The sequence below is a fragment of the Pan troglodytes genome, chromosome 15, assembly GCF_028858775.2.
Source record: "Pan troglodytes isolate AG18354 chromosome 15, NHGRI_mPanTro3-v2.0_pri, whole genome shotgun sequence".
In the NCBI taxonomy this organism is placed as follows: Eukaryota; Metazoa; Chordata; class Mammalia; order Primates; family Hominidae; genus Pan; species Pan troglodytes.
The window spans coordinates 38,237,236-38,262,744 of record NC_072413.2 but is presented as its reverse complement, the minus strand read 5'-3'; the positions used below and the strand labels follow the sequence as shown (position 1 = coordinate 38,262,744).

Below are 25,509 nucleotides of genomic sequence, written 5' to 3'. Positions count from 1 at the left end.
GGTGGGGGGAGTGTGGAGGGATAGCATTAGGATATATACCTAATGTTAAATGACGAGTTAATGTGTGCAGCACACCAACATGGCACATGTATATATATGTAACAAACCTGCACATTGTGCACATGTACCCTAAAACTTAAAGTATAATAAAATAAATAAATAAATAAATAAAAAGTTTTAAACTAGTCAGAACAATTGACGGCAATATCCTCCATTAAAAGTGTTTGATATCTAACTTTTTTGGTATATTCAGTAAACATCCACTATTATCATTCATTTATGAAAATTGTGAAGGTTTCTGAAATACTAGGACATGCATAAATAAAAGGCTACTTATAGTTATAATTTTATTAGAAGGTTTTGTGCTTTCATGTGTTTAATGTGAATGTTTAGTATTAACATTTTTACTGCTTAATTAACATGTTTAATGTTCAATGAAATATCTGTGTACACATACACACACACAAACGTTTCATTGAGCATTTGAGAATACACACACATGCACACCACTTGAAAATGACACTGCCCTGCTAACACTCCTAACCCTCCAAGGGAACACTCCAGAATGAAATGATTAGCCTTCATACCTCCTACATCATCCCAGAAACATGCTAGCATCCAATACACTGCAAGTCATCATATACTTAGTCTTCTTTCACATACTTCTGAAGGACAACCCTGTGTAAGTTTACAGATTATGGACAGATGTTTCTTTTAAGACTTGGATGTATCTTCATCATAAAGTAGCTCTATTAGTGAAGTTCAGTCCAATCTTTCAAATAAAATTCACACTGATTTTATTTTCAGGGAAAACAAAGCTGCTTGCTTTCTTTCATGGCATGGTAATATAAATGTTAATAATTTTCTCCTTATGCTGATGTAGTATGCAGTACACAAACTGGCAGAATAAGTGTCATTGTGTCAATGAGGCTTTAGACCAATAAGTTATCCTTTCCAAAGTAAAGGTCTAAGACTTTTATTTATGCAGGCTGGACCAATGGTTTTTAATAACATTTACATTCAAAGTAAAGCTGTGCTTTATGAAATAGATGTATGTAGGTGACCTCATCATGACTTGGCTCATCTATAACATGACTTCATCTCTATAATTTAAAGACAATTCTAAAAAAAAGAGCTAGTATACTAGGGATTGAAAACGACAAATCTTCATTCCCTACAACAAAATTCAGCTAAGAGATGATGGCACTGGGATTCAAACGAATTAGGGGAAATTGATATCCATCTTGCACTAATACGATAAGAAGCATATATCATTTTGGCAATTTAAATTTCCCCATAAAAAATTTGGAAGTTCGTTATTTATCAATAATGTTATTTATCAATAACGACAGCCAACATTTGAACTTTGCTTTAACTATTAAACATGTTCATAAGTATTATAAATGAGAAAGTTCATAAGTTCTGAAAGTTGACAGTTCTGAGACTCAAATTTAGATCTCTTTCTCCCAGTCTAGTGCCCTATTCGCTGGACTTGAGGCTATCCCCAGGATCTAGACCCAGATCCATTAGTCATGTGCTGAAATGTTGGAGTTTAACTCCTCTGGATTTCAGGGTCCTTATAAGTAAAATAAAAAGATTGAATTAAGAGATCTCGAAGCTCTGTTTTTTAAGTCTATGATTAGAATAACAATAAAAGAAATTGATGAAATATGAAATTATGTTTTCTAAATGGATCCTAGTGATTTGCAAAACATGTGCTTGTCTATAGAACTAAGTAGTGTTGCAATATACCAAGTAAACCATTTTGTGCATGTTTCTTTATCCATAGCACATACTATCGAAACTCATAGGCCCCCTAGGAGGATTAATAGTAAACTAAAAAAAAAGAAATATAAACACATCTTGTAATTTCTTATGAGGTAGAGCAATATGTAATTCTATTGTTTCATAATTTTTTGTTATATATTCTGTTTTATAACAGATTTATTGAGATATAATTCACATTCAACAGAAGTCACATTTTTAATATGTATAATTCAGTGACTGAAAATACTCTGCTTTCAGCCCTTTGCTCACTTAAAGCTTGTATCAATCTGCCTAAAAGAACATGTAGCTTCTTGGATCGGGGATTACAAAGTGGCAATCCTCACTTTTATTTTGTTCCTTAAAATGCTCCAGAGATGTATTCAGAGTCATTGTTAAAGTCCTACATGTTGTAATTCACTGAAAAATGAAAAATTTAGGCCAAGAGTTAGTCCTTTGACACCAGTTGAATAGTCCTTCTTTGTATTTCTTTTTTTCATACCTTTTCCAGAAGCCTTTGTGATGACTGAAAATGACAAAGAGGGAGTGAAAGCAAATGTCAGCCAAAAGAGAGTTGAGTGGAGTAAGTTAAATGTTCTTTTCTAAAAGACCTTTAAAGTGTAGCAATTACAAGGAGTGAGAGATGAGTTGTGAGTCAGGATTTGTGCTCTGAATCTGATAGCATATTTGAACACATTTATACAATGAAGAAAAATGAAGTTCAGTAAAGACTATAAAATATTTGATAGTTTTGCTATTTTCTTCTGTGTCTTTTTAGTCTGTTACATTTTTTCAAACTGTTCTACTCAAATAAACCAAAGAACGGTGTGTGTGTGTGTGTGTGTGTGTGTGTGTGTGTGTGTGTGTGTGTGTGTGTGATATGCAGCAATCCATCATGGACTGCTGTGTATCTCTATGTTTTACCAGTAACTATATTCCCAAATTTTTCAGTAAAATAGATTATCCAGAGATACATTTATTTTATCCTAGAGTTTCTATAACTCCCTGGCAAATTACCATAGTATGAAAACCCCCAATAGATTTGTATTGCACATCCATTCCTGTGTCTTGAATCCATAATCATAATTTACCTCACTTGTTTTAATTTAGAGGTTTTGTAGTTAATGAATGCTGAACCACTTTAAATAGTCTCTGGCTGCATTCACTGTGCTCTTCTCCTTTAACCACCATTTGTGGGACTGGTAGGAATATACACATGGTAACTAAGCCCATAATTACCAAAAGGCACACACAGTTGGGCATTCAAAAGGAACATAAAAGCTTTTTATCCTTTACTGTAGGTGCTTTTTCAACCTTTATCCTTTAATATACATGTGAGCTTAGAAAATACTTTAAAACACACAAATGAGTTAATTCAGGGTTAATTATTTTCAAATTAAGATAGAAAACAAGACAGTAAGAGTGGCCTTTTTTAAATTCCTCTTTGTAATCTTTATTCAGTCTTCCAAACTCAATTAATTTACCTAATAAAAGCTTTCTAAAATATTGCCCTATGTCTTTCCATTCCCAGTCTACGTTAGGTGGTACTTTGAGCTCTCAGAATATCTTGGACTTGCCTCTAACAGAGTATTTATCACATATTTATAAAATAATGTTCTATTTGCTGATCTACTCCCTAGAGAGTGAGCTTCTTTAGTTCAGGAACCATGTGTTTCATTTATAAAACCCTAGTGGCACCCTGTGTTTAGTATGTGTTTGGTAAGTGATAATTAAGGACTTCATACACCCAAAACCATGGATTCTCCTGTCCTTCATTTCATTTTTGTATTTACTGATCTTCTATTACTTGTTTTAAATGGATGTAGACCAGAGCCAACCATTTTTAATCTCAGGTAGAGCTCTCATTTGGCTTTTTCAGATGGATTAGATTGGATTTGCATTCACCTTCCAGTTTAAAAATCTTCTCTACAGACAAAATTTACTTTTGATTCAGAACAGTATCTCTGAATATAATGCAGTGACCCATTGAAATTTTAATTTAGAAAGGGAGGTCCCATTATATGTGAGATTAAGTTGATCTCCAGGGGATAATTTCAAGGGCTTCAGGAAAGATCCCTATCTAAATCCCTTTCTTGTGAGTCCAACATTATCCAGCCCATTTTTTGGTCTTATAAATAAAACCTGGGATGCCTACCTCATTATCAGCTATTAGCAGTGGCATCTCAGTGTGAATTTATTTTACTGCTATATTCCCAACATCTACCTGAGATCAACAGCCCCAAAAAGTATGGTTTTGTTAGACAAGAAGTAAAAGATAAAAGGTTCACTCAGGAGCCTGTAACACTAACTTCCTGGGAGGGAAGACAGTGGTGGTATCTCATTAGCAGTCTGTACAAAGCCAGAGAGTAGCAGAGGCCACTGGACCTGAGAGGTAAAAAAAATGGAAATACCTATTGCTTGTAGGAAACTACATTAAGGCATTAACGGAAGACAGGGCAAAAGACAAAAGTTTCTCAATTTTAAAATAGTATGTGTGGCCTGTGTAATATCATTTTTTAATGACAATGACACACAAGAGGGGAATAAGTGGCTGATATGGTTTGGCTGTGTCCCCACCCAAATCTCATCTTGAATTCCCATCTGTTATGGGAGGGACCTGGTGGGAGGTAATTGAATCATGGGGGCAGGTCTTTCTGGTGCTGTTCTTGTGATAGTGAGTAACTCCTATGAAATCTGATGGTTTATAAAGAGGAGTTCCCCTGCACAAGCTCTCTCTCTTTGCCTGTCAGCATCCATGTAAGACGTGACTTCCTCCTCCTTGCCTTCAACCATGATTGTGAGGCCTCCCAGCCATGTGGAACTGTTAAGTCCATCAAACCTCTTTTACTTCCCAGTATCAGGTATGTCTTTACCAGCAGCATAAAACTGGACTAATATAGTGGCCAATTTTACCCTTCTAGGTCTAACCCTACTCTACTCTCAGATTTTACAAATAGTCCTGCAATTCAATATTTTGGCAACATATCTTTATGCACAGCAGATGTGTAGTCACTTAGTGAATTAATGCAATCAGTTCCATTTGTCTTGGTTTTGTTCATGCAAAGTGAAAGACAATTTTGCATTGCAGAAATAACCCTTCGTATAGAATATCTGCATAAGTATGCTTCAGACTTAAAGTTCACTTCTTACATGACTAGAGCCTCCCAAAATACAAATGGTGTCCGTATATCATTTCAGCTAGAATCACTTATACAAATATCTACCACTGGCATTCTGATGTTTAAACTATTATTTCATTTTAAACTGACAATAAAATCCTGCTGGACAGTTTACAATATATAATCAAATCAATGTCACTAGAAGGGTGAGGAATAATTTGTAATTCAAAGGACAGAAAATCATGGACTTGTTTCTGGTTATGAATAAAGGTCTCTAGAGGAAATACTGTTGAAACTAAAGACACACACACACACACACACACACACACACACACACACAAACTACCAATAACTAGCACTACACAATCCCTTGCTTTTAAACTATAATAGAAACAAAAACATTTCACAACCTGATTATTTACTTGGGTCTCACATTTATCTCAAGAGGTACCTGAGGCAGTTTTACTCATCTTAATTGCATAAAGCCAAGACCAATGTTACATAAGTAGTTGTAAGATCTGTTAGGGCTGGCACCAGTTTTCCTACATCTTAGTCCATTGTTCTTTTCTCCATACATGGTTACACCAGAATCCCTTAGCTCTTTTGTTTGGTTATATTGGAATGTACAAACACCCTAGATCAGCAGTTCCCAAGACTTCTGATTTCACAGACCAGTAAAAAATTAGAGACTAACATAGAGATTCTAAAGCTTTATTCTTCTAACAATCAAGCACTTTCCACCACAATAAAGGAGAAATGTTAAGTTTCAACAAGTCAAAAGAGCAGCAACACAAAATAAAAGGCTTTTTGTAAACTTGAATAAATTTACCTTCATAGAAAAGTCACTATTTTACCTTTACCTTCTTATTTTGTCACATACAGTAAAAGAGAAGAGTCTTTCACGAGCAAGTGTAATGGAAATCTCCTTTTTAAGATAACATTAGCTCATTGTTGGGAGGGCCTCATCCATGGCTAAAAGGGGTTAATTTGTTTTAACCCCATACACATCTATTGACTAACTAGCTATTATTGATCTAGATCTTAAGTAACATAAACACATCATAACAGCTCAACCCCTGCCTTCAGATAGCCTATGATCTAATAAAGAAGAAAAGAAACAAAAAATTTAAGGAAAGATTAAGAGAAATACCATAACAGAGGAATAAAGCAAGATATGAAGGCTGGAAGAAAAACAGAATATGTACTTAAGTAAATCAGGAAAGGCTTCATGGTGAAATTGGAAAATGAAACAGGACTTAAGGAATGGGTGGCACCTCAGGAAACAGAAGAGAGGGAGAAAGTCTATATGTGTATGTTTTGGGGGAGCCATAAGAATGGGGAAAGAGCATTCCAGAAAATAACAGAAGCAAAACATTAGATACAAAGTTTACATCCTATTTCAGCAATAGGCTATGTATAATTATTAAAGGTTTTAAGAGGAAAATACTATAGTATAAGAATACTTTCAGAGGAACCAGTTTAAATTTATTTGGGAAAGTTATTAGAGCATATATTATTTCAAGTGCAAGGTTCATTGATTTTCACATTTCAATCACTGGATTCATAATCCAAGGGGCAAAAAAGTCTCCATAAAATAAAACATTTGTTATAAGTCCTTCATTGCATTTTGATGATCCAAAAGATGTGTCCCTCATACTGAATTCCATGATGAAGAAAGAACATACCACACAGCACTGGCTACAAGATATATGGAAGAAAAAGGAACATGATCTAAGACAGAGAAAGCAGACTTCTGGGGAGAAGCTACTATAAAACTGAGGAAGGACTAGGGTGGTGGAGGGGTACTAGAAACCAATTCTATATAGGTATTAAAAAGTCATTCCAATTATAGGATGGCATCAATCAGGGTGACCAGCAGCCACGGAGCCCTTAGCAAGGGTTGAAATAAAGAGAAAAGTAAACAGGCACACTGGTTTTCCAACTGAAGTTTAGAACAGGGAGATCTACACTTTTCTGCACTCTTCAAAAGCAGGTGTTAGAGACACAGAATAGAGTTATGAAGCCCCAGTTACTCCACAGACCCAGGCCCAATAAAGTCAAGCAAACTGGCCTCCACAGGTAGTATTTAAAGAGCCAACCATGCAATAGCATTGCTGGCATCCAAAAAATTTCAAAAGATTTAGCCCTTGGCTATAGAACACCAACAACTTATTTCCAAACCTCAATCTCCAATGCCTAACACTAGACTGAGTTAAATTGGTTCCTAAATAAGCAAGGCAGACGGAAGATGGCAGAATTCTCATCCTGAAGCACATTGATAGAGTTAGTTTGGGTCCATGTAATGATGGGGTACAATCCTAATTTTACTATTAGTACCCTCTTGCATATTATTCCATTATCAGCTTAATCTGTTAATTGATCACATTTATAATTGTATTATTCTTTTATCCACTGAAAGAGATTTCTGTTCCCTTACAATTTGTCCTTTCATATTGGCACCACTTTTTTGCACCACTACCTTCGAATATCCTTCCACTACTTCATTTTATTTATAAGAGGAGATTTACACAGAAACATGTATTTCAGTTCTTATTTTATAAAAATATCAGTTCCACTCATGTTAAATGGAACGCAGAGTCGAAGATGGCAGCTGCAGGACTGAGGGCTTTGTTTCTTGCTGACTGTGGGACAGAGGCCACCATCAGCTTGTAGGCTCTCTCAGTTCTTTCCTCTGCGGGTCTCCCAACATAGGCAGACCATCACATAGCAACTTCCATCTTCATAGTCAACAAGAGGGTGAGAGACTCCAGCAAGACGGCACTTCATCTTATGTTACACAATCGTGTAACCATGTATACGTAATCACATATATCTCATCCCCTTTGCATATGCTAGAGCTTAGAAGTAAGTCATATTTCCCACCCATGCTCTAGGGGAGAGAGTCATGTAAGGACAGGAACACCAGGAGTCAGGGACCAAGAGGGCAACCTTAGATTCTGTCCACTACAATTTATTTATTCCATAGGCTAAGTAATTTTAAATAAGGGTAGCCACATTTATAAGTCAAGTTTTTCTCTCTCCTTTAGTAAATATGATGAAACTGAGGATATATTCACATGTAAAACCAATTATTATATTAACTTCCTTTTGGATGTCAAGTTACCCAACTTTCACCTTTATAAAAAATGGTTCCAGAATCCCCAGTACAATTTTGAAGTACCGTCAGACCAAGCCAGTTGAAGAGAAGACAAATGTGATCTCTTGGTGGCCATTTTTGCTGTGCTGCAAATCTCTTTGTTGCTTCCTTGTTTTGTCCTTTTACATTTTTAAGTTTAATTGAAATATCAAGTAACAAATTTTAGTACTATCACAGGCAAATATATTTTTTCCATAGCATTAATTTTTATATTTCCCTTAATCCCCTCTGTTTACTAAAAAGAAACATACATAAAATCACAATTCAATATTTTATTTTTAGAATATCAGCTACGTTGTAGTTAAGTATGTTCATATGTCAATATATTTATAATATATGTATCTATCTACCTATATATATACTCTTATACAAGGTCATAACCCCTTCCTTTTAAGGTTTCTTGCGTTATAAATATTAATATTTCTTTCTTTCTTGTTAGGTTGATTTTCCTTTCATGGGCATTGTTCTTAAATTTGAAGACATTTGTTTGGCACTATATAAGCAACTTCTTACATATACATACACCTTTCCCAAAGTGAAGAACAGCAATAAAATAATAATTTGAATTCTACTGAACTGTCTTCCTAACCTTGGTATAATACCAAGGTCTTATACTAATTTATTTCATATTCTGTTTCTCATTTTATCTTTTTGTTCTAACTTTTTTAGTGTTTCTTAAACATTTTACTACATATAAAAAAGACTTTTAAAGAGATTTATCAGCAGCAGTTCAATTTTGAACGTTCAATTAGTGCCAGGTTACTATTGTAAAGATAATCTATGGTACAAAAGAACATATCTATCCATTAAGAGAAGATACTATTTACTTTTTCTCAATAGTCACTGCATGGAATAGGTTTAAATTAATGATATGATCTCGGTTTTTGGAATAATGCTATCAAGATTGTATGGAATATGTTAATAACTAGAAAATATGTCTTAGACCGTATTTGTAATTATAACTAACTTCCTAGCAAGCTAACAAAGTTGGACAGGTGATCTATGGGTTTTGTTTGAGATGAACCACCTATTGTTTGCATTTCTGTACCAAAATATTTATTCACCCAATATCACTGCTTCTTTTGCAGCAATCTTTGGTAGTGACTGCCTAATTCCAGCACCCAAAGTACCACAGGCCTAGGAGAGGAGCAGGTTCAACAATATCCTATTTCTGCACTACACAGATTCCAAATCATTATTCTTCCACCTTTATGCAGAACATATTTTGCTTTTAAGGCTTACTTGAGGCGTATAGAGATTGAAGGTTTGTGTCTTACCACTCACCGCAATGAACGAGCAACTCAATCTTAGAGTTGTGTACAAAGAGAAAAATCCTGAAACAGAAAACAAAATACAATATTAGTAATGGCTGAGTACATGTCTAGTGTTCCCAGCGTGGCATCAGAGAACAAGACAAGAAAGACTTTCTGCATATATACCTTTGAATCTGTGTTTCACACACAAGTCATGAAAAACTGAAAATGAGCTCAGTAAGGTTCCCCAAAGAAACTGCTGCTGTTTATATGCTTAATTCAAGGGATGAATAACATAAGAGAAAGCATCATGCATATGTACTGATCATTAATGAACAGTAACATCATGTGGCATGGTTTAGCTGTGTCCCCACCCAAATCTCACCTTGAACTGTAATAATTCCCATGTGTCAAAAGTGGGGCCAGGTGGAGATAATTGAATCATGGGGGTAGTTTCCCCCATACTGTTCTCATGGTAGTGATTAAGTCTCACAAGATCTGATAGTTTTACAAATGGGAGTCCTCTAAACAGGCTCTCTTGCCTGCCACCATGTAAGACGTGTCTTTCTTCCCCTTCACCTTCTGCCATGATTGTAAGGCATCCGCAGCCACATAGAACTGTGAGTCATTAAATCTTTTTCCTTTATAAATTACCTAGTCTCTGATATATATTTATTAGCAGTGTGAGAACAGACTAATACATCATCTATTTGTTAAGCATTAAAAATTGCCCAGTGAATGTTCCAGCTTCATGCTAAGTTCTTTGTTTCAAGGGGGATGTTGGGGGACAGGCCACTGGGAAAAGAAATATCTAACACGATCTTCAACAGCTTGGCATCTTATATCACTGGACCCTAAGACATTTTCCTCTCCACACATGGATGATATCTATCATGCCTACAGAAGCTTGTGCCCATTTCATTCACTATATTTTAGCTAATTTCTTCAAGTTGAATAACTAAATTGTACTATCAGTTTAGTTGGGGAAAATCAACATGGATTTTTGTGGATATTCTTTTTAATAATTTTATTGATCTTCATTTTTGGAGTAATAAAAAGGTATTTAACCATATTATTTTCTATTGTTCGTCAAAATGTAGTCTATGATAAAAGGGTATCCTTAAAGCCAGTATTGAACAAATTAGTAACCAAGCTATATTAGTCAGGGTTCTCTAGAGGGACAGAACTAATAGGATAGATGTATATATGAAGGGGAGATTATTAAGAAGCATTGACTCACACGATCACAAGATGAAGTTCCACAATAGGTCATCTGCAAGCTAAGGAGCAAGGAAGCCAGTCTGAGTCACAAAACCTAAAAAGTAGGGAAGCCAAAAGTGCAGCCTTCAGTCTCTGGTTAATGTCCAAGAGTCCAAAAGTTGAAGAACCTGGAATCCAATGTTCAAGGGCAGGAAGCATGCAGCACATGAGAAAGATGTAGGCTGGAGGACACAGCCAGTGTAGTCCTTCCATGCTCCTTTGCCTGCTTTTATCCTAGCCATGTTGGCAGCTGACTAGATGGTGCCCACCCAACTTGAGGGTTGGTCTGCCTCTCCCAATCCACTGGTTCAAATGTTATTCTCCTTTGGCAACACCCTCAAAGACACACCCAGAACAATATTTTGCATCTTTAAATCCAATCAAGTTGACACTCAATATTAATCATCACAAGTCTACCCTTGTCAACTTGAATCCATATACATTTCCTGAAATCATATATAATCTTCAGAGAAATAAAAGAATAAGGTCATAATTACACCTAACACAAGACAACTATCTTTCGTACAACTAGAAGCACATCAATCCCAACCCAATTGTTTACATAAAGTTAACAACATTTAAATGCTGATATGAAGTCAAAAAATCTTATGTCACATGATAAAGGAAAAAGAAAATAAAATGAAGATATTTTCTTCATACAAGTGTATACATGCACAAACATGTTCTTAACAAACTAAGGAGGAAATACTCATGACAGTTATAGTCCTTGTTTTGGTAACTGGTCACGTGGTCATAGCTGGTATTGACTGACTACCTTCTTCTACTACCCATTCTGTATTCCCTTTGCCTTCAGCAAGCACTTCAGCAAGTTGTGGCTTTTTACCTGGTAGAGTGACCCAAACCTTAATTCCTGAAGGGTCTCGGCAATTTGTAGTCCTGCCTGGAAGGGTTGTTTTAGTTTCCTATTAACCTTAAACAGGGAACGGTAATACTAAGAGATGCCCTAAGGGATCTCCTGTATTCCACGCATACTCTTCCTTACCTCCATTGTGGCACAGTAGACTGATTTCATCTTAATAGTCTGGGCAATCACCCAGCCAACACTGTAACTCCTTTCTTAGCCTGCTGACTTAGAGGTAGAAGGAGCCCAAAATGACCAGGTGGCAATCCTAACTTCCAGTTTAATGGAACCATTGTTGGGTCTCCTGGGGCAGCACTTCTACCACTGGAACTAAGACCTCTAGGCCGGCACAAAAAAATGTTGCAGGAACAGGAAGCAAAAATTTTGCTAGTGGGTCACTAGAGGTGATGGTGAGTCGTGCCACTTCTACTTCCACCCCTTGATCCTTCGACCTGTGAATCCTGGCTATGGGGGAAACCGTACCATATATTGGACACTGATTCAGAGCATACGCAGCCTTCTGAGAACTTTGTCCCAGCCGTGTAAAGTATTCTCACCTAATTCAAAAGACCATTCCACTGTTCCATCAATCTAGCTGCTTCAGGATGATGGAGAACATGGTAAGAATCATGAGTATGAGCCCAGTGCCACACTTCCATAGCTATAAAGTGAGTGCCTTGGTCAGAGGCAATGCTATGTGAAATACCATGACAGTGGGTAAGGCATTCCATGAGGGCACGGATGGTAGTCTTGGCAGAAGCATTGCATGCAAGATAGGCAAACCCATAACTGGAGTAAGTGTCTAGTCCTGTGAGGACAAACTTCTGCCCTTTCTATGATAGAAGAGGTCCAATATAATCAACCTGCCACCAGGTGGCTGGCTGATCACCCTGAGGAACAGTGCCATATCGAGGACTCAGTATTGATATCTGGGGCTGGCAAATTGGGCACTCAGCAGTGGCCATAGGCAGGTCAGCCTTAGTGAGTGCAAGTCCATGTTGCTGAGCCCATGCATAACCTGTAGCCCTGTCACCATGGCCACTTTGTTCATGGGCCCATTGGGTGATGACTGGGATGGCTGGGGAAAGAGGCTGAGTGGTGTCCACAAAACGAGTCATGTCCTATCCATGTAATTATTAAAATCCTCCTCTGCTGAGGTCATCCTTTGGTGAAAATTCACAGCAGATACAAATATCTTCACAGTTTTTTACCACTCAGAGAGGTCCATCGACATACCTCTTCCCCAAATTTCTTTGTTACCAATTTTCCAATTATGCTTCTTCCAAGTCCCTGACCATCTAGCCAAACCATTGGCTATAGCCCATTAACCAGTATATAATCACGCATCTGGCTATTTTTCCTTCCAACTAAAGTGCACAATGAGGTACACTGCTCTAATTCTGCCAACTGGGAATATTTCCCTTTGCCACTGTCCTTCAGGGATGTTCTAGAAAGGGGCTGTAGTGCTGCAGCTGTCCACTTTCGTGTGGTGCCTGCATATTGTGCAGAACCATCTGTGAACCAGGTCCTTGTCTTCTCTTCCTTTGTCAACTGATCATAGGGAACTCCCCATGAGGCCATCAGTGCAGGCATGGGGAGAGAAGGCAGGGTGGCAGGAATGGGGACCATGGGCATTTAAGCCACTTCCTCATGTAACTTACTTGTGTCTTCAAGACCTGCTCGAGCCCAATCACATATATACCACTTTCATTTCATGACTGAATGCTGCTGTGCACAATCCAATTTACAGCTAAATGGGACAGAAAGCACCCAGTTCATGACAGGTGGTGCAGGTCACATGGTGACTTGATGACCCACAGTCAAACATTGTTTCTACCAAAGCCCAGTAACAGGCCAAGAGCTGTCTCACAAAATGAGAGTAGTTATCTGAAGAAGATGGGAGAGCCTTGCTCCAAAATCCTAGAGGCCTTTGCTGTGATTCACCTATGGGAGCCTGCCAGAGGCTCCCAACAACATCCCTATCTGCCACTGACCCCTCAATCTCATTGGATCTGCTGGGTCGTATGGCCCAAGTGGCAGAGCAGCTTGCACAGCAGCCTGGACTTGTTGCAGAGCCTTCTGTTCTGGACCCCACTCAAAATTGGCAGCCTTTCTGGTCATTCGATAAATGAGCTGGAGTAACACACCAAAATGAGGAATGCGTTGCCTTCAAAATCCAAATAGGTCCACTAGGCATTGTGGCTTTTTCTTGGTTATAGGAGGGGCCAAATGCAGCAACTTATCCTTCACCTTAGATGGAATATCTTGACAGACTCCACACCACTGGACCCCCAGAAATTTTACTGAGGTAGAGGGTCCCTGATTTTTAGTCAGATTTATTTCCCATCCTCTGACATACAAATGTCTTACCAGTGTGTTTGCTGCTTCTTGCTCACTGGATCCAACCAGCATAATGTCATCAATGTAAGGGACCACTGTGATATCTTGTGGAAGGGAAAAGGATCAAGATGTCTCTGAACAAAATGAAGACACAAAGCTGGAGAGTTGATATACCCCTGAGGTAGGACAGTAAAGGTATATTGCTGGCCTTGCCAGCTGAAGGCAAATTTCTTCTGGTGGACCTTATGGACAGGAATGGAGAAAAAGACATTTCCCAAATCTATGGCTGCATACCAGGTATCTGGAGATGTGTTAATTTGCTCAAGCAATGAAACCACATCTGGTACAGCAGCTGCAATTGGAGTCGCCACTTGGTTAAGCTTATGATAATCCACTGTCATTCTCCAAGATCCATCTGTCTTCTACACAGGCCAAGTGGGAGAGTTGAACGGGGATGTAGTGGGAATCGTCACCCCTGCATCTTTCAAGTCCTCAATGGTGGCACTAATCTCTGCAATCCCCCCAGGGATGCAATACTGTTTTTGATTTACCATTTTTCTAGGTAGAGGCAGCTCTAATAGCTTCCATTTAGCCTTTCCCACCATAATAGCCCTCACCCTACCAGTCAGGGAACCAGTGTGGGGATTCTGCCAGCTATTAAGTAAGTATGCCAATTATGCATTCTGGCACTGGGGAAATGACCACAGGATGAGTCCGGGGACCCAATGGACTCACTGTAAATTAAGCCTGAGCTAAAACTCCATTAATACCTAACCTCCATAAGCCCATACTTTAACTGGAGGACCACAATGACATTTTAGGTCCCCAGGAATTAACGTCAGCTCAGAGCCAGTGTCCAGTAGTCCATAAAAGGTCTGATTATTTCCCTTTCTCCAATACACAGTTACCCTGGTAAAAGGGCAGCAGTCTCCTTGGGAAAGGATGGGCAAAAGATTAACAACATAAATTGTTTGTAGTGTAGCGTAGTGGGGTCCTTCCTCAAGGCCTTCCCAGCTTCCCCCTTCATTCACGGGGTTCTGGGTCTGTAAACTGGCTCTAGTCTGGAATTTGATTGAGGGACTGTGATTCTCTGTTTTCATAATTTTAATTAGTCTTTTGTCCACTCAACCTGGAAGTTTTCTGCTTATATAAATTAAGAATGCAGTAGGCTTCCTATAAATTTCACTTCTAGGAACACCATGATTAATTAGCCAATGCCAGAGCTTACACAAGTCAGATTATTCTGACTGCTTGCTTTGCCTCTGCTGTCCATTACAGTAACTATACCCACCTTGCCATTGGCAGTTGAGTGCCACCACTTGGTCCCTGCCATCTCAGGATCCAAGTATTCCCACTGCATTTAAATTTTGTAGTTGAGTAACTGCAAGTCCCACTGTAAGATGTGGCATACAGAGAAGAGAAATCACAGAGCTCTTCAAGGACGCGGGTGCTGCACTCACAAATCTATTTTGCAAAGTTTTGGTGAAAGGTATGTCTTCTGGAACCACGAGTTAGAATCCCTGAGTTTATTGTTTTCTTTCATCACTTTGTCCACTAAACTTAGCAACAACCAACCAACTTAATCATATTTTTTGGTTCTCCATATATGGTCGAAAGTATTATGTATATAGACAGTCTAGTCCTTCCACGTTCCTTTGCCTGCTTTTATCCTAGCCATGCTGGCAGCTGACTAGATGGTGCCCACCCAGTTTGAGAATGGGTCTGCCTCTCCCAGTCCACTGACTCAAATATTAATCTTTTTCGGCAATACCCTCACTGACAAACCCAGGAACAATACTTTACATCTTTAAATCCAATCAAGTTGACACTCATTAACCATCACATAAACCATTATTAATATTTAGAAAAGGTTTCACTTTCCTGAAAAACACAATAAATTTAGTTCATATATGACATTGTGCTTGATCTCTCATTATGGAGACTATGACAGTTGGAAATGTGGTAAAATTGCAATTATCTAAACTAAATTTTAAATTCATTTTTACATGACCTTTCAAATTCTTAAATTCCAAATGGGCTTGACTTGAGAAAAGGGTATAAATGTAAATATATAACTAGGCCTGGTTATAGAACTTAATAATGTAGTCTTTAGCAGAATTGAAAATATTCATTAAAAATCACACCTGAAGATGAGACAAGTCTATGAAAGGAAATATCTGAATAAATGTATAAGGATCTGAAAAAAGTTGACTAATTAATGTGTTGCCTGAAAAAAACTTTATAATTCATATGTAATGGTTTCAATAATGTTTTTAAAAGAATAATATTTTTCTTGTTGTTTAATTCACAATTATATTCATTTAGCAAACTTTCAAATGCACATGTTGCCAGGCTCAAATGCAAATGCTTCATTATTGTCATCTAAAAAGAAATGATTTAAAAAATTCAAAGTACAATTATTTGGCTGCTCCTGGAAATTTGAGCATTATTCTATCTCAAACATCTCAAAAATAGATAACACACACATAAAAAAGATAAAGCTGAGGTTATTTTGACCCAAGTAATGAATAAAACCTTAAGCTAAACCAGGAATATTTCTAACAGAACTTTTCTCTTTTCACATTATGTTCTTTTAATCTGTTTATAACTTTGAAAAGGCACATAAAAATAATTTATTAGAGTCAAAGTGTAATATTTCTGAATTTAAAAATAAAATAGCTATAACACACTAATGGTCCCTGAAACTTAGGCCTTAATACCTATCAAAATACTCTTTTGCTCATAAAGATGATATAAAAAGCTACTTAAAACTAATGTAGGAAAAGTATATTTTTCTGCGTTTTTTACGTTTATAAACAACTAAATTTTAAAACTATCATTACTTCAAATTTATATATCTTTACATAGAAAGTCACTTCAAACTTGGCAACTGCCTTAAATTCTAAAGTGTTTACATAAGCATCTAACTGGAGAAAATTAAGAAATCTAAACTATTAACAAATTTAGAAATTACCCAGAACTGAATTTTAGTATATATTTTTGTTGTTGATGTCAAGTGAAATTCAGAAAAAAAAAATGGTATCGGGGATAATTTCCATCACATTACTCTCTTCCTCCCTCTCCAGTATGTTGTCATCATTTTTGCCAAATGATTGCGTGGCATTCATGTACTGAACCCCCAAATGACCCAACTGACTATTTAGTACCTTTTCATTTTTTTCTCTTTTTATATTACACAAAGAGGTCAACTAATTTTAACCAAATGTAGATGTTAAAATTAACACCGGCATAAATCTTAGTTACAAAAAGCAACAATATCTTTCAATACGATCAGTAAAAAGTATTAAAACCTGTTGCAGAAGGCATTAGTCACAGAGGTCGGGAGTAAAATTACAGATGCTCTGTGTGATAGTCAGCTGCCTGCTACTCATTCCCTTGTATAATTATTTACTCTCCTTGAACGTGGGCTGGACATAGTGACATGCTTTTAACAAACAGAATATAGCAAAGTGATGGGATGTCATTTCCAAAATTAGGTTATAAAAGACTGCGACTTTTGTCTCTCACTACTCTCCACTTGAAGCAGGCTCTCATGTTGTAAGCTGTCTCACAAAGAAACACATATATATGGTGGGTAACGGAGGGAAGCCTTTGGCCAACAGCCAGTGAGAAACTGACACCCTCTGTCCAATAACTGGGAAGAAACTAAACCTTGCCATGAACACTGAGTGAGCTGAAAAGCCGATCCTACCCCACTTGAACCTTATCATGACCATACCCTCAACTGACATCTTGATAGCAGCCTAAGCCAGAGAGCACAGTTAAGATGCACCCTGGACTTCTGACTCAATGACACTGTGAAATAATGAATGTGCATTATTTTAAGCTGCTAACTGTTGGAGTAATTTGTTATACAGCAATAGGTAACTAATATACTCTGCCTTCTAAAAATGTGTAAGTATTTTAAAAATAAAGTTTATTTTAATATAAGGCAAGTTGTGACGTTATCAAGATATTTTTTAAAAGCATTATGGTATTACAAAGAATGATGATTTCTGACAAGCAATATTATTAGGAAGGAGATTGTAAAAATAAGGAAAAGTGGAAAAGATTAGAAATTATGTCAGGAAATCCATATTTTAGGAAGAAAATTATGGTCCAATTATGCACACTGGATTAGAAGTAAAACAGAAAATAAGTAGGATATTAAAAGGCCATTGCAAAAGTACAGATGAAAAAGAATAGGAGTTTAAGCCATAAGGCATTGGCAGTAGAAAAAGAAATAGGGAAATGGCCATGAAGTGCTTGGGAGCAAAAGTGGTGGGTTCTGGTAAACAAAATACTATGAGGAAACAAATAAAGAAGGAAGCTGAAGATGGCACTAAGATGTTCAGCCCAGTTGATTTGGAGAAATGTTGCCATTATAAAACAAAGAAAAGAGCCCAAGTGGAGGAACAACGTAAAGGGACAAAGTAAGTTTGTCTGAACTCAACTTGCTTGTGTAACAGCAGGATAATATGTTCAGTAGTAAGTTAGCACTTTAAAATACAATTATGATACTTAGGAACAAAGTCAGAACTGCAGGTACAGATTTGGGAATAATTAACTTAAGGATGGTGGTTAAAGCCATAAAAAGAAATTAGTTAGCCCACTCAGTGCTTAAAAACCTCTTGTTCCTCTCCACTACCCGCAGGATAAAGTATAAAATCATTAGCTCCCCACTTATCCAACCTCAGCTGCTGCACACTCCAACATACACTCGACATTCCAAACACACAAAATGACTAACAGGTCTCCCAAGATACCATCCATTTCCGTGCCCTGTGCCTGAGTCCTTGCAGTTTTTCCTTCCTGAAACGCCTCCTCCCCACTAACTCACTTAGCCTTCATGAAACTTCAGATGTCACCTCTTTTGTGCTTCTAGAACACATATTCCTAATCACTGTAAAGACTTTATCACATTTTACAAGTTTTCTTGCCTTTCTTTCCCCAACACACCAAAACTAGGGCAGAGATCATGACTTATTAATTTGGTATACCCAGTGGTGACTTGAATATACATAGCACAAACTCAATGTTCAAAGCCAAGATAATTATTGGAGAAAAAAAAAGAAGGAAAGGAGGAAGATGGAGAGGCTTAGAAGAAAAAGTTGGAATAATTCTCCTTTAAGAGGCAGATCAAAGAGGAAGAAATGAGGGAGACTAAAGAAACAAAATAGGTACTTGTATTTTAAAAGGATGGTATCTCCTAATATCAAATGCAGAGTTTTCTTCCATCGCCACTCTCAAACTAGCTAGACCTTTATCATTTCATTCTTTAATATGGTAAAATTCATCTTCTGTAACATTTGAAAGATTTTCTTTTATAAAAATCAGAAAACTTCTATCAAATCTACTAGGAATTGGCACTGTGCCTTAAAAACACTCTGCTGTACTTGGGAGAGTTGCTGACTAATAATTTAATAGTTTTTCCCTAATGCCTCCCATACTAAAGAGTCATAAAACATAAGCCCATCATTATTTCACATCTTTTTAAGATTCCTAAATTTGCCTCACATTATTTCTTAGTACACATTGATGTAAATTCTTACGGCAACCTAAATAATTATCTTCAATAATATGTCCTGTTGGTCAAACAAGATCCTTCTCCCCCAACCTTCCACGTATTTAAGACCTTTCCCCAAACCCAGCTGCATTTTTGCTCTTCAGCAGTTTTATAAAACTGGGTAGTTGAAATGTTATCCTGCACACAGACCACTGTCTTTACCACAGCCATTACTTGCCACAGTTGGCTATATAAGGAATAGTGCTTGTTTCGGACGGTACAGCTAGCACGTGTCAGATTTATCTTGCTTCAGTATTTTATTTTTGATGGAAATTATAATAACTTGGTTGTTACTCTAAACTCTTTCCTTCCTAAGGTCACTAAGCACCAAAAACAGGTTAATGCATGTGGTTTCGGGTTTTTTTGTTGTTTCTTTAATAGTTTACACACTACTATAAAATTTTGTTTTACTCCTTAGAGAAAATGTAACATTTTTCCAGTATAGGAGACGCTCTCTTCTTCTAAGATTAAAAATAATAATAAATTATGCCATTCTTCACCTGACAATACATCCCCAAGACCACTTACCCTTAATGCTTGTCAAAAAAAGATTGACAGTAGAGAGTTATTTTTATGATTTTATGGAATAGATTTGCCTTAAAATCAGATGCCATATAGTAAAAATAAAAATAGTATCTGTTGAACACTTAGTAGGTGCCAGGCAATGAAATCCTGGGCCTCAGAGAGGTCAAGAGGCATCCCCATGGCTGTGCAATTAAAATGTGTGGCAGAAAAAGAACTCAAATCTAGGATCTCGCTTCAAGGACCAGGTCTTTAACCACTGCTTTATAACCTGCAAGATCTGAATTTCTATAACACCTTATGATTTAAAACAAAACTTTAATACATTATGATCCCCAAAACACCAGTGATGTCAGAGCAGACATTTGTAATTAATAAGTGATGAAGTCAAATTTGCTAATTTCAAGGACCATTTTTATGAATTTTCACCATGGATTCCAGGAACTTCATGAACATATTTCAAAAGACATTATCATAGAAACTGAAAAAAAAATAGTATTGAAATGGAATTCTTTATTAGAGTCCTCACAAGTGACTCATTTATCACTGTATTTCTGATTCAGTTAAGAGTATATATATTTTGGCAGCAATCATTGCTAAGAACTCTCTGAGCTGGTACAAAGTGTCCAGTTGAGCTGATGAGTTTTCCGCCTACGAAGAGCATCTCCTGGGATTCAATATCTCACTTGTTGGCTCCAGCCATAGGCCATGTCTTCCCCTAAATCCTGTAATCCAACACTTGCCTCCCCTCTTCCTTCAAGGTCTAATTCCCTAAACATCTAGAGAGAAAAGGAAACCCCCTCATCCATTTCACTTGCAGGGAACACTTTATGTCAGACAAGGGGACAAAAAGTTCATAAAGCTTATTCTAAAGAGGGTCACATGTTAGAGGACAAAAGTAGTTCAAGAAATACCACTGTGCACCTGCTCGCATTTCTGCACATAGTAGGTGTGCGATAAGAGTTGGTTGATGAAAATTGGGCCCAGATATCTTCCTTAGGCCTATCATACTCCTTCTAGCTCTTTCTTGGTGTTTCAAGTGGCTAGGTAAAATTTTTATTTTTTAAAGAATCAAGAGGGAAGATTCTGGGCTACAATTCCTAATGATGAAAATTCATTTAAAAGGCACAGGGGCTGACACAAAGACAATATATTAACACAATGCAAAATTCCCCCAGGGAGAAATCTCCAGGAGGTTTGGCAAGATCTCTAGTTTAAGATTTCTCCTGGGGGCTGCAGGATGGACTCAATCCTGGCTTTCAGCTACATGTCTTATTTGCTGGTGACTGGACAATGACAGACCCGGAGACACCTCGGGCTACCCCAGGTCCTACTGAAAAGCACACTTCCCTTTTTTTTTGTTTTGGGTTTTTTTTTTTTTTTTTTTTTTCGAGACAGAGTCTCGCTGTCACCCAGGCTGGAGTGCAGTGGCCCGATCTCGGCTCACTGCGGGCTCCGCCTCCCGGGGTTCACGCCATTCTCCTGCCTCAGCCTCCCGCGTAGCTGGGACTACAGGCGCCCGCCACCTCGCCCGGCTAACTTTTTGTATTTTTAGTAGAGACGGGGTTTCACTGTGTTAGCCAGGATGGTCTCGATCTCCTTACCCCGTGCGCCCGACTCGGCCTCCCAAAGTGCTGGGATTACAGGTATGAGCCACCGCGCCCGGCCGCACACTTTCCTTTTCAAACCATGCCAGGAGATGTGAGAGCTCTCCAAGGGTCCTGTGTCTGCAGCGACCACCAGAAATTTGTAGATGTTTCTGTCGGGGCTTTACTGTCTATAGTTACAAGACAGCTAGCTGAGCCATGACCACTTATTTCACAGTGAAGTGGATGCCTTTGAGGGAACTTGCTTTAGAAATCAACAGGCCTCCATGATCACTGTAGTTATGCAGTCTCATCTGCTGCTCAAGGAACACAATTTCAGAATGAGAGAGTTCATCTCAGTGCAGGAGAAAGGAGCAGAAACGGAAGCTGCAATTTTTAATAATAATTTTCTCCTTTCTTCCATCAAAGACGCCTAACTGCTTATCAGAGCTTCTGATCAGCATGAGATACCATTACAGAATTATCAACTGAGTGGATATAATTCTATTATGGAGGAGTTATTTGACAGATGAGTGAGTTCATGTCACCTTATCATGAATAAATATTAGATTTTTGTTAGACTTTTTAAATAATTGGAACATCTCAGAGATTCTTTACTATATTCTCAAACTTCAAGGAGCCCAGGAATGCCAAGCTGCCTCCATCAGCACAGTTACAACAAGGCCTTCTACATTTAAAATTGCTGGTAAGCTTTCTGAATATGAAAGAAATGCCTTTTGTGTGGAGAGCCAAAAGCAAGTATAATCCAGATGTGAGCTGAAGCTATCATCTGCTTTATGATTTTCTCTAGCCTCTATCTCATGTCTAGGGGAAAGGCAATCCCTTCAGGCAGAATTTTGCCGAATTTGCCAATTTTGCCTGTATTCTGTTACCTCTAATTCTGATTTCCTCTCCTGCTAAATTCATTGTTACCTGTGTTTGACCCAAAATATTTATTCTCTCCTCTCTGCTCAGCACAATCTCAGATATTATAACACTTTTTCTCTGATTCATCAAACACCATTTGATCAAGAAATTTGTGTATATGACAGATACTGCCGAAGGTATGTGTGGAGCAAGATGCCTGTGATGACAGCTCCTGACAAGAAACACCAAAAAACTGAGTATGGACAATCCTTTCATCATCCCTCTCCTAGGTTTCCACTCTTGAGTTCTCTACTGTCCACCACTTGGTATTGTTTTTCTGACTCTCTCTTTTTCTCTCCTGGGTTTACTCCCACCTTCAAATAACCACTTATTTCTGATGCTGAGCAGTCCAGCCATCAGTATCCTTCAAAACCATACCCTGGAGTGCTCTTGCTTCCCAATACAAAGAGGTATCTCAAGGTGTTTGTTAAAAAACGCTCATCTATGTAGGAGAAAAAGCTTGCCACTCCCTTGGGGCAGAGCAGCGACCTTCAGGGTAACTTGTAAACAGCTCTGTTTTCCACTCTGTTCTAAAAGAGTTTTGTCAATCAAACAAAATGCAGGTGTTAACAAAAAGTCAACTCAAAAGTGCAATATAATTCCTTGACAATCATACTATTGTAATATCTGTCTTGGTAAGTATAACCTAAGCCAACAGCTGAAATAATTTATTCATTTATAATAACATTATAAACCATGACTTAAAAAGAAAAAGCAATGTAATCTGGCTATTCACTTTTCCTTAAATGGCTACTTTTTTTAACCTTAAAACAGTGGTGCGTTTGTCATGCCTTTAATCAGATTTCCATAATATTTCTGTGAAATGCAAGATTTAAGCCAGAAGTAAACTACAGAAAACCAATTTATTTTATTATTTATCATTAACTAAATCATATTATACAATGGCTATAAAAGTAACAGCTTTCTTGAGCTTAATTCTACCAGCTGATGATATGTCTAAATATTATGGGTTTCTATGTGGGGTCGAGGGTGCATGCACATGTGTGGGTACGTGTGCACGCGCATGTGTACTGAATTCATGTGGTGGCACGTGAACATTTAGAGTGTTAGCCAAAAGTTATATTTTTACGGTTTCTTTATTTTACTAAAATCAAACGAAAAGATTATTTGGTTAAAGTTTTGCTTATCATACCTACTTGTACTATCTAATACAACATCCTCCAGTAGCAAAGATGTCATTAAAAGATGACATCTTTTAATTAAATATGATGCTCATATTGGACCTAAACAAAAGAGCATTCTAAAGCTATCTGTTTAGGATAAAAATTTGGTGAATAAAATCAACATTGTTGCAGAACTGCAATGTTTGCTCATACCACAAAAATTGTAATTTTCTTGAACAGCATGCATTTCAATTAATATTTATGAAGTCCTCAAATGTGCCTCTTAACTGAAGCAAATTTTGTATTCATAATGGTCTCCCACAAAGGCTTTGGCCAATAATAATACAATACTACATGTCTCAGAATTTACAAGCATTAAATTAAAATGTAACTATAGTTTATAACATGCCAACGAAGCATACCAACTAGACAAGCATAATCCAGAGGATTATATCAGTCTAGTATTTGGCTATTCAGGGATTTGACATCCAAAATTTGTGTGTGGGAGAAGCAACTTGAGAGCATATTTCATTCAGAACCATTGCAAAAAGTACAGGTAGAGTTCTTGTCACCTCACAACTTATCTTTATTATGTACATACCATGAAACCCACCAGATGCAGGGTCTAGTGTTTTAGATGCAGCAATAATTGCAACATAAGCAGAAACTTTAAAATGTAGATGAATCCAACTGTAATATATTAATATTAAATTGAGATATCTTACAAAATATTTTTTCGGAAGGTCCTTTGACAAATGTTTCATACAGCTAACTACAGGATTCCATTATCACAAAGAAAAAACTATAGACTCTATATTCCTAATACATTCTTAATACATCCAGAATTCATCCATTTTTTGCCACTTCGCTGATAGGCTAAATCATCATCTTGGCTTGCGTCTCCTACTTCTACTGTTGTGCATTCCCCAAAGTCTATTATTAACACAGCAGCCAGAATCATCTTTTAAAAGTCAAGTCAGATCAGGTCACTCCTTTGATCAAAATCTGCAACTGGGCTGGATGCAGTGACTCACGCCTGTAATCCCAGCACTTTGGGAGGCAGAGGAGGGTGGATCACCTGAGGCCAGGAGTTCAAGACCAGCCTGGTCAACACGGTGAAACTCCGTTTCTACTAAAACTACAAAAATTAGCCGGGCATGGTGGCACACCCTTGTAGTCCCAGCTACTCAGGAGGCTGAGGCAGGAGACTCGCTTGAAACTGGGAGGCAGAGGTTGTAGTGAGCCAAGATCGAGCCACTGCACTCCAGCCTGGGTGACAGAGTGAGACTCTGTCTCAAAAAAAAGTAAAAAATAAAAATAAAAAATAAAACATGCAACTGATTCCTTCTCACTGCTAATAAGAGCTGGACAAGGTCCAACATAGTCTACCTGGCCTCAATTCCTACTTCACTCTTCTTTGCTTACTCTGCTGGCATCCACAGCAGTCTCCTCCAGATCCTGACACTCGCTGGACAGGCTCCCACCTTGAGAATTTGCTGTACAATTTCCTCTGCCTGAAATGCTCTTTCCCCAGGTATCCTCTTGGCTAACTCCCTTACTTCTTTAAGATATATTTGATCAACCTCACCTTCTCAATGAAGGCCCCTTCACTATTTAATGTAGCAACATGCCAAGCCCCAAGCCTCTTCCCCTCGCTGTACTCTTGATCCTGTTTATCCCATTTCAGTTTTCCCACAGTATTTTATCGCCTTTTAAAAATTTATATATTATATATTCTTTATCTTGAATGTTAGCTCCTTTTTAGTTCACTAATGTATCCCCCCACACAAACTTTTTTTCTTTTTTTTAAACAGAGTCTCACTCTGTCACCCAGACTGGAATGCAGTGGTATGATCTCAGTTTAGTGCAACTTCAGCCTCCCATAATCAGGCAATTCTCATGCCTCATTCTCCTGAGTAGCTGGGATTACAGGCATATGCCACCATGCCCAGCTAATTTTTGTATTTTTAGTAGAGACGGGAGTGTCACCATGATGGCTAGACTGGTCTCAAACTCCTGGCCTCAGGTA

General features: G+C 37.7%; 1 long non-coding RNA gene across 1 annotated transcript in view; it reads right to left on the bottom strand.

Moving 5' to 3' along the window:
* The window catches only part of LOC134808290 (uncharacterized), a 371,722-nt gene that overhangs the window by 205,935 nt on the left and 140,278 nt on the right, over positions 1–25,509 (bottom strand). The window contains exons 2-3 of the long non-coding RNA XR_010150928.1: positions 10,534–10,608; positions 9,325–9,374 (exon numbers count right to left, since the gene is read on the bottom strand). This is a non-coding gene — a long non-coding RNA (uncharacterized LOC134808290). The remainder of the gene's footprint in view (positions 1–9,324; positions 9,375–10,533; positions 10,609–25,509) is intronic.